At 36.9% G+C, this 17,985-nt stretch overlaps 1 protein-coding gene across 3 annotated transcripts in view; it reads right to left on the bottom strand.

Moving 5' to 3' along the window:
* SPOCK3 (SPARC (osteonectin), cwcv and kazal like domains proteoglycan 3) overlaps positions 1-17,985 on the bottom strand; it is a 442,183-nt gene that overhangs the window by 117,527 nt on the left and 306,671 nt on the right. The window lies entirely within an intron of this gene.

Consider the following 17,985-nt stretch of genomic DNA (forward strand, 5'->3'; position numbering starts at 1 on the left):
TAAGCTAGGCCAGTAATCTTTCTCTTGTATTTGGACTATTTAGTTAATTTGCATTAATTGTAATTACCAATATATTTTGTCTTTAAGTGTAATGGTATGTCTAGCATTTAACATATTTTCTTTTTTCCTCAACCTCTCCATTTTTGTCATGGTATTTTGTTCTCCATATACTTTCATGTCAAGCAAATAGTCTTAAATTCACATAAAATTAATTCCTTTGGTTTGGTTTTGTTTTACCAGCCACTGGTAGGTATTCAGTTCACTTTTCTGTCACCTCCTACTGCAGAGAAAGGAATTAAATATATTCCTATATAGAAATATAACAAGGAACACTATCTCCCTCAGGCCATGGACAATCCTCTCTCATTTTTTCCATTACATTTTTCCCTGTCAGCAGAGATCCCTAATATTCCTTTCCTTTTTCCCATAGGTATGCATTTTAATATTTTATATACTTCTGAAACATATAATATTGGTATTGCTTGTTTTAATTCATACAAGTGTTATTCTAGACATCAACCTCTTCTTTTTCATCCAATGATAATTTTTAAAATGTACTCATATATCACATTCTATTAATATATTGTCTTTTTCTACTGGCTGTAATGTCTGTTTCTTGCTGGTTTACAGGAATTTCACATAATTATTAAAGTCTTATCAAATTTGGACATTTTAAATATCTTCTGCTCTGTCACACATATGTTAGCTAGATGTCCTTTTTTGAATAAAGTCCTCATAGAAGTTGTGGTAAGGTCTGTCAATTTATCAAGTTCATTATTTCTGGTATAGAGGAATACTATTTATTTCATAAGTTAATCATCTATCCAGATATTCCTGAATTTTCATTTCTTTTCTCAAATTCTCAAATTTTGTTGGACTTTATAGAAATAATTTTATTATTTGCTAATAGCAAATGGTTCCCTCCTAATCTTCCTATTTACTCCCATTTCTTTAATAATTGGCCAGGATTTCCGATAGTACTTTGAGATAGCAGAGGGTATTCTTATATGTTTCCTGAGTTATGTTAAGCATGGTATTTGTTGAAGATTTTGTTTAAAAAAATAGTTTTTGTAAGTTCAGGAATGCAAAAACAAATCCAGAAAGAAATTTTTTCAGGGAGTACTCATAAAGAGGTCATCCTATGAAATAACTGGCAATGTCTGTAAGTTCACAAAGAAGTTCTCCTCTATTGCAGCACCACTTACAATAGCCAAGACCCGGAAGCAAACTAAATGTCCATCCACAGATGAATGGATAAATATATGTGGTACATATATACAGTGAAATACTACTCAACCATAAATTGAAAAAATAATGGCATTTGCAGCAACTTGGATGGACCTACAGACGATCATACAAGGTGAAGTAAGTCAGACAGAAAAAGACAAATGTCGTATGATATCACTTACATGTGGAATCTAAAATAAGATACAAATGAACTTTTATGAAACAGAAACAAACTCAGACATAGAAATCAAACTCATGGTTACCAAAGGGGAAAGGGAAGAAGGATAAATTAGGACTTTGGGATTAGCAGATACAAACTACTATGTATAAGATAGAGAAACAACAAAGAAAAAATATTTTTTTTAAATGTTAAAAAAAAGTTCTCCTTGAGAAGAGAACCCTCCTACACTGTTGGTGGGAATGTAAACTGGTACAGCCACTATGGAGAACAGTATAGAGGTTCCTTAAAAACGAAAAATGGAACTACCATATGGCCCTGCAATCCCACTCCTTGGCATATATCCGGAGAAAACCATGGTCCGAAAGGATACATGCACCCCAAGGTTCATTGCAGCACTGTTTACAATAGCCAGGACATGGAAGCAACCTAAATGTCCATGAACTGATGAACGGATACATGGAATATTACTCAGTCATAAAAAAGAATGAAATAATGTCATTTGCAGCAACTTGGATGGACCTAGAGATTGTCATACTGAGTGAAGTCAGACAGAGAAAGAGAAATATCGTATCAATATGATATCCCTTATGTGTGGAATCTAAAAAGAAATGATACAAATGAACTTACAAAACAGAAACAGACTCATAGACTTAGAAAACGAACTTATGGTTACCAAGGGGGAAGGATGGGAGGAAGGGATAGTTAGGGAGTTTGGGATTGACGTGTACACACCACTATATTTACAATGGATTACCAACAAGGACCTACTGTATAGCACAGGGAACTCTGCTCAATGTTATGTGGCAGCCTGGATGGGAGGGAGTTCGGGGGAGAATAGATACATGTATATATATGGCTGAGTCGCTTTGCTGTGCACCTCAAACTATCACAACATTGTTAATCGGCTATACCCCAATACAAAATTAAAAGCTTTAAAAAAAAGTCTCCTCAAGTCTGTTAACATGAGCCAGAACATCACACCCAGAGCAAGTCCATAAATGCAACAATTCCAGAGTGAAAAACAGACACTCAATCCTTATAATCCAGAAAGGTTTATTAAAATATCCGTTAAATAATGTAAGAGAACAAGTATTTTTCTCTCTTGTTACTATTATTACTATCATCAACACCATAATAATCACCATCTTGTCTTTACTGAGCTTTGCACAGCTACCGTCCACCAGTTGGTTCAGACGGTGCCCTTTGCCAATTTCCTGCAAAAGTCGGGTTCCTTATTCTCCAGTAGGTTGGAAAATACTATTAGCTTATGGTCACACATGGAGCATGGCTGACAATTTTTATGAAAAGTGACAAATTTTAGAATATACTCCTGGAGACCCCTCTATAGTGAATCAGAAATGAGCTAATGAAAAATCCACAGATATAAACGTTTCCCTATAAAGTCCCTGTTATTCCATCAGTGACGCCCGACTGCATTCCACACTCTACGTAATTTGGACCCTGACCACGGAGTGCTAAGAGTGAACCAGACAAGCCTCACTCTGCAACTTCAACATCTGCTGGAAGTCCCCTCTGATAACTATAAGGAGACGCTTGCATTTCAATGCATAGTTTGCAGAACCTGGAGTGGAATTAATGAGATATTGTGGAAAAACACAGCCTATACTCCTACTTCAAACTGCCCTGTCTTCTGACAGTCTGGATGAAGATCTCTATAGTATTTAATAAGTAGAATAATGATGACAATAATAATAGCAATAATCTCCCAGACATACTGCTACGAAGGACTGTTCCGTCTCTTGTCCATATGGCTTTAATATGCATGAGAAGAGGTAGAGAAGAAAAGAGAGTTTAACCGTAGTGAGGAAAAGGAAATATTATTTAAATGAACAGGATGTAATGGAGAGTTTTGCACCAAAAAAGTACAGCAGGAAGTCTGAGTGGCGGTGTTTAAGCTACTACAATTATTACCAAAAGGCACTGCTCTCATTTAATAAATAGCCAAGTTTTAAGACAAATGATTTGTAAGTATGGAACATTGGAAATGAAATGTCATGATTTTGGAAAAGGCTTTTGGCTCGTGGTTAAGTGATTATTGATCAATGAACTACATTAAATAAGATGAAATCATTCATTAAAGGTAAGTAAAATTGCTTAATGGTTTTGAAGAATAAGCTTATAAATAGAATATGCTAATAATAAAGGTGAGCAAAGTAAAAAAACTATAGTTAGGCATGGTTACTAAATATTAATAGTAGGCATATTATAAAAAATAGTAAGTTAGAGTATAAAAGAACTATGGTGTGTTTAATGGTAACATCAACAATCTTAAGGACCACATACTAATTTGTGAAAGGAAAAAGCAAAATTGAGAAAAGCTTTATGCTGAAGCAAGGATAGTCTTAACTACCAAAATACATGTACCAGACAAATGAATTTATTTACAAAACAGAAATAGATGTAGAAAACAAACTTATGGCTACCAGGGGGAGAAAGGGGGGGAGGGATAAATTGGGAGATTGGGATTGACATATACACACTACTATATATAAAATAGGTAAGCAACAAGGACCTACTGTATAGCACAGGGAACTCTACTCAGTACTCTGTAATGATCTATATGGGAAAAGAATCTAAAAAAGAGTGGATATATGTATGTGTATAACTGATTCACTTTGCTGTACACCTGAAACTAACACAACATTGTAAATCAACTGTACTCCAAGAAAAAATTTTTTTTTAAAAAACGGCTCCTTTTATTAAACCCCATTTAGAACAATTGATCCATGTACTTAAGTTCAGATAATGGGATTTTGCAAATTCCAGGCAGGCTTGCCCTAAAATTCATCAGATTCTGACTTCATTCTGACTCCTCAGACCTCTTAGGAACGAGAAACAAGGACAGCAATGAATTTCTGCTCCCCAAGAAAACAGAAAGCAAAAAATAAATGGTCAAGCCCCTAAACAAAACCAATTAAAATCAAGTGTGCAGACCCCTATGTTCACTGCAGCTCTATTCACAACAGCCAAGACATGGTAGCAACCTAAGTGTCCATCAACAGAGGAATGGATAAAGAAGATATGGTACATACATACAATTACTCAACCATAAAAAAACGAAATAATGCCATTTGCAGCAACATGGATGGAACTAATGTTGATCTTACTAAGTGAAGACAGAAAGAGAAAGACAAATATGATATCACTTACATGTGGAATCTAAAATATGACACAAACAAACCTATCTACGAAGCAGAAAGAGATTCACAGACATAGAGATCAGACTTGTGGTTGCGATGGGGGAGGGAAGGTTGGGGACGGATGGATTGGGAGTTTGGGATAAGCTGATGCAAACTATTATATATAGAATGGATAAACAACAAAGTCCTACTGTATAGCACAGGGAACTAGATTCAATATCCTGTGACAAACCATAACTGAAAAGAATACAAAAAAGAATGTATATATTTGTATAACTGAATCACTGTGCTGTACAGCAGGAATTAACACAACATTGTAAATCAACTATGCTTCAATAAAAAAAAAATAAACAAACAAACAAAAACCCAAAATACATGTACCAGAAAAAATAAGTTTGTGCTTTAAATGTTATTATTTTTATAAGAATATTATATATGTATATGGTGTAGTTGATTTGTTTAAGAAACAAATGGTACTGTTAAAATATTTTTGAGCAATTAAACAGCATTATTTGCATTTGTTGTAAGAGGGAAGAGATATGGGAACATATGTATATGTATAACTGATTCACTTTGTTATAAAGCAGAAACTAACACACCATTGTAAAGCAATTATACTCCAATTTAAAAAAAAAAGAAATTAGCTAACTATAAACTACCACATAGTTCTTAGTTTTTGTTTGTTTTTGTTGTTTCTTAATCCTGGATTTACACATTCTGGAAACAAGATTTCTGAATGAAATCATACACCGATTATCATCTAAAATAACCTGGGGATATAGAATTAAATTTTCTCAAAATGCACGTGCAGATACTCTTGGGGGGGGTGATAATAATATTCAAGTACAGATTGTAAAATAAATCTAGGCAAATTCAAATTCCTCTGGGAAATAGTTATCTAGTTATAAGCTTATTCATCCTTTTGTGTATTTATAAATTAGATACAACTTTGCTGAAAAAGTCAAACCATATCAATATGGTTTTATTCCTTTAATCCCAAAAAGGAAAATAAATACAATGACTATATTCTAAGTGTGAAATTCTCATACTACTTGAAATTAAGACTTAACCAAATTAGATGGTCTCTGGCCAAAATTACACAAACTCTCTCCATTATTATCTTTTCTATAGTATGATCACCTGGCATAATTTTATGTTTACTCTTTAGTGGCTTTAGTGAAATTTACATTTTTGATAATGGAGTCTGAAGTTTTTTGAAATTAAGTTTTTAAGAACAACTGTATGCTAGGAAAATCAACTTAAATGAAACTTTCAGTCAGAGGGGAGAACCATGAGTTGGTGTTTTCATTAATTATTCAGAAAATCACAGAGCTGCTCACGCTGATGGAGTGAGCTCTCAATTTGACCCAGGTGAGCAGCTGCTGACAAATGCCTGGGAGGCCTCATGGGGCTGGACCTCACAGGATCTGCAGGAACAGGTAAAAAAGCAGTGCTGTTAAGTTCACAAAAATGTAAAATGCTCATGTTTTGGTCTTTTGAGTTAAAGCAATCAGAGTTAAATACATGCCAGACCACATAGTCAGAAATCTTATGACAGTAAGTACAACCGCCTAATGAAACAGCAAAATTCAGATCTCTGACGCCCCCTCCTCCCTTTCAGAGCTACAAACTAAACCTGCAAGTGCAGTTGCTCTTTTGTGCATTTGTTCTATTGGGTCCCCCCAAAATCAGAAGATGGTTCAGGATATGAATACTTTTAAATATCCATAATACTTCCAGGAAGGAAATATCATCACATATATATTTTTTACCATTAAGTCCCAGTGTCACCCTTTCACCTGAAAGACAACTGATCAGCATTATACTCCAGTAAATTACATGGGAATAACCAATGATGTATTAACAATTATGTGGTGATTTGCATTTTAAAAGTATTTTTAGAGACTTCAAGTTACAGGTCCAACATGTAAAGAGCTTTAAAGTCATCACTCCTGTCTTATACCAAGGAAAATTTGAAGAAACTGAAAATCACTTACTTTTCTTAGACATTTCAGAGAACTGAGGTTACAAGACAAACCACCACCCTGAAATCTAGAGAGTAGGGCAAATCCAGGAGATACAGCACCTGAAATTTATTACTTCATGTATGAAGCGATGGAGTTCATACACAGGTAGAAACTTTAAACAGTAATTTTGACTGATGGATGGAGGCTGAGTGTGGACTAGCCCGAGAGTGGAAGGCTCCTGGGGGCTGCAGTCTTAGGAAGGCCCACACTTTCCTGGGCTTTCCTTCCAAGAACCCAGGGGAATATCACTTTGTGGCTCTGGTAGGAGAAGGAAGAAGTAACCATTTGGAAACGACCCCAGTCCTTCTACCTAACAGAGACACACTTTCCAGGGAAAAAATACTTTGCTGGAGCCTCATCCCATCTACAGGAAGGGACTCCCCCACTTCCAGGCCCTTTCAACCTTCCTATTTTACCTAAGGAAGCAAACAAACTAACGAAAAATTAAATAAATGCCATAACTGACAGGGGATAGGGCCTCAGGGAAATAGACTGAGAACTCTGGGGCTGCAGAAGGGAATACGGGTTGTGGTGGGGGAGCCTTGATGCCTGGAAGAGGGGCAGAATGACTTTGGAGGCACTTTATGAGAAATAAGCCCACTGAAAGACAAGACTTAAAAGGAAAATTAGACATTGCCCCTCCCCCCACACACATCCCACCAGCACTCTGACATGTCTCCAAGAATAACAGTAAAATAACAAATGAAACAGCTGCCAGATGTGGACTCTCCCTGGGGAGAAGTACAAAGCTCTGAAGCCAAAAGGAGAGAACTAAGCAATGGCACTGGAGGAATTTGGACCCTTTGAGGTCTGTAGCAACGATAAACATTAACACTCAAATCCAAGCCACACCAACATAAACATTCTCGCTAGTGGCTTATTTACCTGTGTACCTACTACCCTCTCCAGCTTTCAACAAGAGGTTACAAGGTGTGCAAAGTTAAATAAATTAAGAAGTAACTCATCATGAAAGATGGCGGAGTAGAAGGACGTGCTTTCACTCCCTCTTGCGAGAGCACTGTCATCACAACTAACTGCTGAACAATCATCGACAGGAGGAAACTGGAACTCACCAAAAAAGATACCCCACATCCAAAGACAAGGGAGAAGCCACAATGAGACGGTAGGAGGGGTGCAATCACAGTAAAATCAAATCCCATAACTGCTGGGTGGGTGACTCACAGACTGGAGAACACTTATACCACAGAAATCCACACACTGGAGTGAAGGTTCTGAGCCCCACGTCAGGCTTCCCAACCTGGGGGTCTGGCAATAGGAGGAGGAATTCCTAGAGAATCAGACTTTGAAGGCTAGTGGGATTTGACTGCAGGACTTCGAGAGGACTGGGGGAAACAGAGACTCCGCTCCTGGAGGGCACACACAAAGTAGTGTACGCATCAGGACCCAGGGGTAGGAGCAGTGACCCCATAGGAGACTGAACCAGACCTACCTGCTAGTGTTGGAGGGTCTCCTGCAGAGGTGGGGGGGCGTGGCTGTGTCTCACCATGATGACAAGGACACTGGAATCAGAAGTTCTGGGAAGTACTCCTTGGCGAGAGCCTTCCAAGAGTCTGCCATTAGCCCCACCAAAGAGCCCGGGTAGACTCCAGTGTTGGGTCACCTCAGGCCAAACATCCCACAAGGAGGGAACCCAGCCCCACCAATCACCAGACAAGCAGATTAAAGTTTTACTGAGCTCTGCCCACCAGAGCAACAGCCAACTTTACCCACCACCAGTCCCTCCCATCAGGAAACTTGCACAAGCCTCTTAGATACCCTCATCCACAAGAGGGCAGACAGCAGAAGCAGGAAGAATTACAATCCTGCAGCCTGTGGAACAAAAACCACATTCACAGAAAGACAGATAAGATGAAAAGGCAGAGGGCTATGTACCAGATGAAGGAACAAGATGAAACTGCAGAAAAACAACTAAATGAAGTGGAGATAGGCAACCTTCCAGAGAACGAATTCAGAATAATGATAGTGAAGATGATCCAGGGGCTTGGAAAAAGAATGGAGGCAAAGATCAAGAAGATGCAAGAAATGTCTAAAAAAGACCTAGAAGAATTAAAGAACAAACAAACAGAGATGAACAATACAATAACTAAAATGAAAAATACACTAGAAGGAATCAGTAGCAGAATAAGTGAGGCAGAAGAACGGAGAAGTGACCTGGAAGACAAAACGGTGGAATTCACTGTTGCAGAACAGAATAAAGAAAAAAGAATGAAAAGAAATGATGACAGCCTAAGAGACCTCTGGGACAACATTAAACAAAACAACACTCGAATTATAGGGGTCCCAGAATGAGAAGAGAGAGAAAAATGATCCGAGAAAATATTTGAAGAGATAATAGTCGAAAACTTTCCTAATATGGGAAAGGAAATAGCCACCCAAGTCCAAGAAGAGCAGAGAGTCCCATACAGGATAAACCCAAGGAGAAACATGCCGAGACACACAGTAATCAAACTGACAAAAATTAAAGACAAAGAAAAATTATTGACAGCAGCAAGGGAAAAACGACAAATAACATACAAGGGAACTCCCATAAAATTAACAGCTGATTTCTTAGCAGAAACTCAACAAGCCAGAAGGGAGTGGCAGGACATATTTAAAGTGATGAAAGGGAAGAACCTACAACCGAGATTACTCTACCCGGCAAGGATCTCATTCAGATTCGATGGAGAAATCAAAAGCTTTACAGGCAAGCAAAAGCTAAGAGAATTCATCACCACCAAACCAGCTCTACAAAAAATGCTAAAGGAACTTCTCTAAGTGGGAAACACAAGAGAAGAAAAGGACCTACAAAAACAAACCCAAACAATTCAGAAAATGGTAATAGGAACATACATATCGATAATTACCTTAAACGTGAATGGATTAAATGCTCCAACCAAAAGACACAGGCTCGCTGAATGGATACAAAAAAAAAGACCCATATATATGCTGTCTACAAGAGACCCACTTTAGACCTAGGGACACATACAGACTGAAAGTGAGGGGATGGAAAAATTCCATGCAAATGGAAATCAAAAGAAAGCTGGAGTAGCAATACTCATATCAGATAAAATAGACTTTAAAATAAAGAATGTTACAACAGACAAGGAAGGACACTACATAATGATCAAGGGATCAATCCAAGAAGAAGATATAACAATTATAAATATATATGTACCCAACATAGCAGCACCGCAATACATAAGGCAACTGCTAACAGCTATAAAAGAGGAAATCGACAGTAACACAATAATAGCGGGGGACTTTAACACCTCACTTACACCAATGGACAGATCATCCAAAATGAAAATGAATAAGGAAACAGAAGCTTTAAATGACACAATAGACCAGATAGATTTAATTGATATTTATAGGACATTCCCTCCAAAAACAGCAGATTACACGTTCTTCTCAAGTGCACACAGAACATTCTCCAGGATAGATCACATCTTGGGTCACAAATCAAGCCTCAGTAAATTTAAGAAAACTGAAATCATATCAAACATCTTTTCTGACCACAACATTATGAGATTAGAAATCAATTACAGGGGAAAAAAAACATAAAAAACACAAACACATGGAGGCTAGACAATACGTTACTAAATAACTAAGAGATCACTGAAGAAATCAAGAGGAAATCAAAAAATACCTAGAGACAAATGACAATGAAAACACGACGATCCAAAACCTATGGGATGCAGCAAAAGCAGTTCTAAGAGGGAAGTTTATAGCAATACAAGCCTACCTCAAGAAACAAGAAAAATCTCAAATAAACAATCTAACCTTACACCTAAAGGAACCAGAGAAAGAAGAACAAACAAAACTGAAAGTTAGCAGAAGGAAAGAAATCATAAAGATCAAAGCAGTAATAAATGAAATAGAAACAAAGAAAACAATAGCAAAGACCAATAAAGCTAAAAGCAGGTACTTTGAGAAGATAAACAAAATTGATAAAACATTAGCCAGACTCATCAACAAAAAGGAGAGGACGCAAATCAATAAAATTACAAATGAAAAAGAAGTTACAGCAGACACTGCAGAAATACAAAGCATCCTAAGAGACTACTACAAGCAACTCTATGCCAATAAAACGGACAAGCTGGAAGAAATGGACAAATTCTTAGAAAGGCGTAACCTTCCAAGACTGAACCAGGAAGAAATAGAAAATATGAACAGACCAATCACAAGTAATGAAATTGAAAATGTGATTAAAAATCTTCCAACAAACAAAAGTCTAGGACCACATGGCTTCACAGGTGAATTCTACCAAACATTTAGAGAAGAGCTAACACCCATCCTTCTCAAACTCTTCCAAAAAATTGCAGAGGAAGAAACACTCCCAAACTCATTCTATGAGGCCACCATCACCCTGATACCAAAACCAGACAAAGATACTACAAAAAAAGAAAATTACAGACCAATATCATTCCTGAATATAGATGCAAAAATCCTCAACAAAATACTAGCAAACAGAATCCAACAACACATTAAAAGGATCATACACCATGATCAAGTGGAATTTATCCCAGGGATGCAACGATTCTTCAATATACACAAATCAATCAATGTGATACACCATATTAACAAACCGAAGAAGAAAAACCATATGATCATCTCAATAGATGCAGAAAAAGCTTTTGACAAAATTCAACACCCATTTATGATCAAAACTCTCCAGAAAGTGGGCATAGAGGGAACCTACCTCAACATAATAAAGGCCATATATGACAAACCCACAGCAAACATCATTCTCAATGGTGAAAAAGTGAAAGCATTTCCTCTAAGATCAGGAACAATACAAGGATGTCCACTCTCACCACTATTATTCAACATACTTTTGGAAGTCCTAGCTATGGCAATCAGAGAAGAAAAAGAAATAAAAGGAATACAAATTGGAAAAGAAGAAGTAAAACTGTCACTGTTTGCAGATGACATGATACTATACGTAGAGAATCCTAAAGATGCCACCAGAAAACTACTAGAGCTAATCAATGAATTTGGTAAAGTTGCAGGATACAAAGTTAATGCACAGCAATCTCTTGCATTCCTATACACTAATGATGAAAAATCTGAAAGAGAAATTAAGGAAACACTCCCCTTTACCATTGGAACAAAAAGAATAATATACCTAGGAATAAACCTACCTAGGGAGACAACAGAAAACTATAAGACACTGCTGAAAGAAATTAAAGATGGTACAAACAGATGGAGAGATATACCATGTTCTTGGATTGGAAAAGTCAATATTGTGAAAATAACTATACTACCCAAAGCAATCTACAGATTCAGTGCAACCCCTACGAAACTACCACTGGCATTTTTTACAGAACTAGAACAAAAAATCTTAAAATTTGTATGGAGACACAAAAGACCCCCAATAGCCAAAGTGGTCTTGAGGGGAAAAAACTGAGCTGGAGGAATCAGACTCCCCGACTTCAGACTATACTACAAAGCTACAGTAATCAAGACAATATGGTACTGGCACAAAAACAGAAATATAGATCAATGGAAGAGGATAGAAAGCCCAGAGATAAACCCACACACCTATGGTCAACTAATCTATAACAAAGGAGGCAAGGATATACAATGGAGAAAAGACAGTCTCTTCAATAAGTGGTGCTGGGAAAACTGGACAGCTACATGCAAAAAATGAAATTAGAACACTCCCTAACACCATACTCAAAAATAAACTCAAAATGGATTAGAGACCTAAATGTAAGATCAGACACTATATAACTCTTAGAGGAAAACATAGGAAGAACACATAAACCACAGCAAGATCTTTTTTGATCCACCTCCTAGAGTAATGGAAATAAAAACAAAAATAAACAAATGGGACCTAATGAAACTTAAAAGCTTTTGCACAGCAAAGGAAACTACAAACAAGACAAAAAGACAACCCTCAGAATGGGAGAAAATATTTGCAAACGAATCAACGGACAAAGGATTAACCTCCAAAATTTATAAACAGCTCATGCAGCTCAGTATTAAAAAAACAAACAACCCAATCCAAAAATAGGCAGAAGACCTAAATAGACATTTCTCCAAAGAAGACATACAGATTGCCATGAAGCACATGAAAAGCTGCTCAACATCACTAATTATTAGAGAAATGCAAATCAAACTACAATGAGGTATCACCTCACACCAGTTAGAATGGGCATCATCAGAAAATCTACAAACAATAAATGCTGGAGAGGGTGTGGAGAAAAGGGAACCCTCTTGCACTGTTGGTGGGAATGTAAATTGACACAGCCACTATGGAGAACAGTATAGAGGTTCCTTAAAAAACTAAAAATAGAATTACCATACAACCCAGCAATCCCACTACTTGACATATACCCAGAGGAAACCATAATTCAAAAAGAGTCATGTGCCACAATGTTCATTGCAGCACTATTTACAATAGCCAGGACATGGAAGCAATCTAAATGCCCATCGACAGACAAATGGATAAAGAAAATTTGGTACACATATACAATGGAAAATTACTCAGCCATAAAAAGGAACGAAATTGGGTCATGTGTAGACACGTGGATGGATCTAGAGACTGTCACATAGAGTGAAGTAAGTGAGAAAGAGAAAAACAAATATTGTATATTAATGCATATATATGTCGAACCTAGAAAAATAGTACAGATGAACCGGTTTGCAGGGCAGAAATAGAGACACAGATGTAGAGAACAAACGTATGGACACCAAGGGGGGAACGTGGCAGGGGGGTGGTTTGATGAATTGGGAGATTGGGATTGACATATATACACTAATATGTATAAAATGGATAACTAATAAGAACCTGCTGTATAAAAAAAATAAATAAAATAAAATTGAAAAAGATAAAATAAAATAAAAACAAAGTTTGTAAAAAAAAAGAAGTGACTCATCATTAGAACTGGTATCACTTGAGTAGATACTGAAATTATCAGAAAGGGAATGTAAAATAACTATGATTAATATGTTAAAGGCTGTAACAGAATAGAGGAAACATGTAAGAGCAGATGAGTAATATAAGCATGTAAGCACAGAGATAGAAAATATTAGAAATAATCAATAGGAGATGGTAGAAACTTTAAAAAACCATAGTAACAGGAATAAAGAATGCCTTCAACAGGTTCATCAGTGGACTTGACACAGTCAAGGAAAAAATCTGTGAACTTGAAGATAGGTTACCAGAAACTTCCCAAACTAAAAGACAAAGAGAAAAAGAATAAATGCCAAAAAATAAAAACAAAACAAAAACCCCAGACCACCCAAGAACCATGGGACAATATCAAAAGCTATAACATTTGCTTAGTCAGAAACCAGAAAAAGAAAGAAAAAAACAGGGCAGCAATATATATAAAGAAATGATAATCAAGATCTTTTCAGAATTAATGACAGATATCAAACCACAGATTCAAGAATCCAACAGAATATCAAGCAAAATAAACACACAAAGCAAAATAAAGCAAAACAAAAACAAAAACCCCACACAAATCACATTCAAACTGCAGAAACTAAAGAATGTTTAAAAAAAAAAAAGCTGGGGTGGGAAGAGCTCATCTATAGAGAAACAAGGATAAGTTTTCCAGCCCACATCTCATCAGAAACAATGCAAGCAAGAGTGGCACAGTGGTTAAGAATCTGCCTGCCAATGCAGGGGACATGGGTTCAAGCCCTGGTCTGGGAAGATCCCACATGCCACAGAGCAACTAAGTCTGTGTGCCACAACTACTGAGCCTGCACTCTAGAGCCTGCAAGCCACAACTGAGCCCACGTGCTGCAACTACTGAAGCCTGCGTGCCTAGAGCTCGTGCTCCGCAACAAGAGAAGCCACCGCAATGAGAAGCCTGTGCACCGCAATGAAGAGTAGCCCTCCCCCCGCTCAACTAGAGAAAGCCTGTGTGCAGCAACGAAGACACAACGCAGCCAATAAATAAATAAATTAATTAATTAATTAATTAATTTTAAAAAGAGAAAACTGGAGTGAAATCTTTAAAATTGTTAAAGAAGAAAACAACTGCAAAATTGAATTCTATAAGCAGTGAATTTACTTCAAAACTAAAAGAGAAATACTCTCTCAGACAAATTAAAATGGTTGTAATTATTTCCATCAGCTAGTTGTTTGTTTAAAGCAATAATAGTAACAACATGTTGGGTGTTTATAGCATGTAGATAAGTAAAATGAATAGATCTAATGTCACAAGAAATAGGAAGGAAGAACTGGGAAAAGTCTGCTGTAAGGTACCTATACTACACATGAAGGGTCACATTTTTTTTGAAAGTAAATTTATTGTTTACTAAATTTATTTAAACACATATATTGTAGATCCTAGGGCTAAAAAGTCCATAAAAGAAGTATAAATGATATGTCAGAAGATGAAGTGAAACTGAATCATATTAAATGCTAATTAAAGCCAAAGAAAGCAGGAAAAAGAGGGTAAAAAAGAAACAAGGAATAAATGCAGCAAATAGTAAATTTTTAAAGATGATAGATTTTAATCTAACTAAATCAATAATCACTTTAAAAATGAATGGTTAAAACACAGTACTTTAAAAAAAGAGATTCTCAGTTTGGAAGAAAAGAAAACAAGACCAACATACACTGTGTATCAGAAACCCACTTCAAAAATATATCAAAGAAAAATAGATCTTGCTGACAGTAATAAAGGGTAGAGCAGCAATGCTAATTCTAGACATATGAGATCAGAGCAACTAAGATTATCAGAGATTAAAAAGTGATACTACACAATGATAAAGGACCAATTCTCAAAGACGGTGTAACAATTGTAATCACGTATACACTTAACAAGAGAATATCAAAATACACGAAGCAAATCTGAGAGAACTGACAAAGAAACAGACAAGTCTACTATTACACTTGAAGACTTCAGCCTGCCTTTATCAGTAATTGACAGGTACAGTGGGAAAAAAATTAGTAAAAATACAGATGGCCTAAACGCCACTAACAATCCTCTAAATCTAAATGACATTTATAAAATATTCCACCCAAAATCCACATTATTCTAAAGTGCACATGGGACTTTACCAAGATAGACCTCATTCGGGGCCGTAAAACACACTCCAAGAACTGCAACTGAAGCAACAAGGTCCTGCTGTAGAGCACAGGGGAGTATATTCATTATCCTGTGATAAACCATAATGGAAAAGAATATGAAAAAGAATGTATGTGTATATGTATAACTGAATCACTGTGCTGTACAGCAAAAATTAACACAACACTGTAAATCAACTATACTTCAATAAAATAAATTTAAAAAAAAAATAGAAAATGACCTGATGGAGGAGTGGCTGATACACTCTTCTTAAAGGACATGCAGATACTTGTCACATTACATGAATTACTCATAACACAGAAGTATTAATTTATAATGTGTTAGTTGTTACTTTTGGTAATCAGTGTCAGTTTTCTGTGATAACCTTGCATCTTTTGAATAGTAAGAGGTGGAAACTGTGTATGATTAAAACAGTTAACAGCTGGAAGGAATTAAATTCCTAGTTCGTTTAATATATAGCTTTGCCTCTTCTGGTAGGTACAGGTTTTTACTCTATAAGTATACCATTAATGTTATTGGTATACTTTATGATTTTTTTCAGTCATGAATACAGCATTTGATACAATATACAGGATCTTATTTTTATCAACAACTCTAGAAGCTAGAAGACAAAGAATCAGTGCCTTCCACTTCTGAGGGAATATGATAGTTTACCTGTTTGGTTTTTTTTTTTTCTCAGTCATACTATTTACCAATTGTAAAATATTAAAAAAAGACTTTACTGATATTGAAGTTCTCAAAAAGTCTACCATCCCCACACCTTTTGGAGAAAACATTGAAGGATATATTCAAGACAAGCAAGAGACAAGGTGAGGAGAAGGAAGACCTTGGACAGGAGGAGGGGAACAGAGGCACCGGTGAGCCCCCGAGGCTGAGAGGGAAGGTCGGGACAGACAGGGCGCATGCAGAGGAAAGTGGCTCCAGAAACGATGTCACTGGGCTGCATCTCCATCAGTTCAGTGGGAAAACGCAACACCTCTGAACAAATCTGGACCGTTTACTGCTAGTGGGGCTGCGGGCAGCATGAGCCCCCAGGTCCTGCAGAGGCGACGTGGGCCAGGCCCGGGGACATGCGATGTCCTGGGTCCCAGGGGTCAGAGGGCTGGGCCATCCTGAGACTAAGGAACATGGCCCGTGAACCTCCAGGGGAAGTCTGCGTCCAGGCTCCCAGGAAAGATTGTTCAAGACGCTGGGAAACACATGGAGAACTGCCTCTCTACAGCCCTGGAAATGCCAGTGGCATTTACTTATAATTGTTCTCTCACGAGGAAGAAAAAGAAAGTTTTTCAGAAACTTCATGGAGGAGAGTCACGGTTCAAATATAATGTTAACTAAATTTGGTGTTACTTTAAGCAACTGAGAGTGTTGGGAAGATGATCCCTTTGGTCTTGACAAGTGGCACAAGGATTATAACATTAAATCATGGTGATGGCCAGGCATCTACAGCACAGATGACACCACAGCAAACTGATTAGAGACACGATAATATTAAGAGTATTTGTGGATTTTCAACATTTAGAATCACACTGCGGACAAATCACAAAAGACGTTTTAAAGAATAGTCTTTAAGTGTAATAAACATAACATTTACAGGTGAAAGAAGTTCAGGTGATGGGGTGGGGGGTTGCTGGGGAATCCGGATGTCTGGGGGCATCTTCCTGAAGTACATGGAACACAAGACAATTTTACATTTATTATTTAAAGTTACAAAAATTACCAAGAGAATGACTGTGACAATAGTTGACTGTCACCCCCTGGGAGGTTGCAGTCAGGTTAGGGAAACGAGCTAAATATTTATCTTTCAATATAGACAGTGTATAGTGTCTGTAGTTGATAATTGCCACTGAAGAAATACATATGTTGGAATAATGGTGGGAACAACTGAAAGACATAAATAGGAAAGTGGTTAGAAGTGGTGACCTCCAACCAATAATGAAGGGTCCTGAGCGCTGGGGCAGCGACACTTTCTCACTCCTACTCCACTTACCCTTGTTTGTACTTCACTCAGTTCATGAATTATTTTGTAGTGTCAAAAAACCCTCCTATAAAATTAAAATTCTAAACCTTCCAGAAATATTTTAAACTTATTTGCTGTGATTCCAAAAATTAGATTTGTCTGTGCCTATTTTCTCTGGAACTATTAAACACTCTTTGATATGATAATTTATACCTGTTTGGGGTTTTCGGTGGGTTCTGCTATTAACGTATTTCCTTCATGGTGATTGAACTGTCACCTTTTCAGTAAAGAGTTTCATTAAAAACTGAGAGTTCTCTCCTTCAGAAAACCTAAGCTAAGAACAAATAAACATAAATATATTTTAAGGCAAATGCAATAT

This window comes from Balaenoptera borealis (assembly GCF_965194805.1).
Source record: "Balaenoptera borealis genome assembly, chromosome: 8".
Taxonomy (NCBI): domain Eukaryota; kingdom Metazoa; phylum Chordata; class Mammalia; order Artiodactyla; family Balaenopteridae; genus Balaenoptera; species Balaenoptera borealis.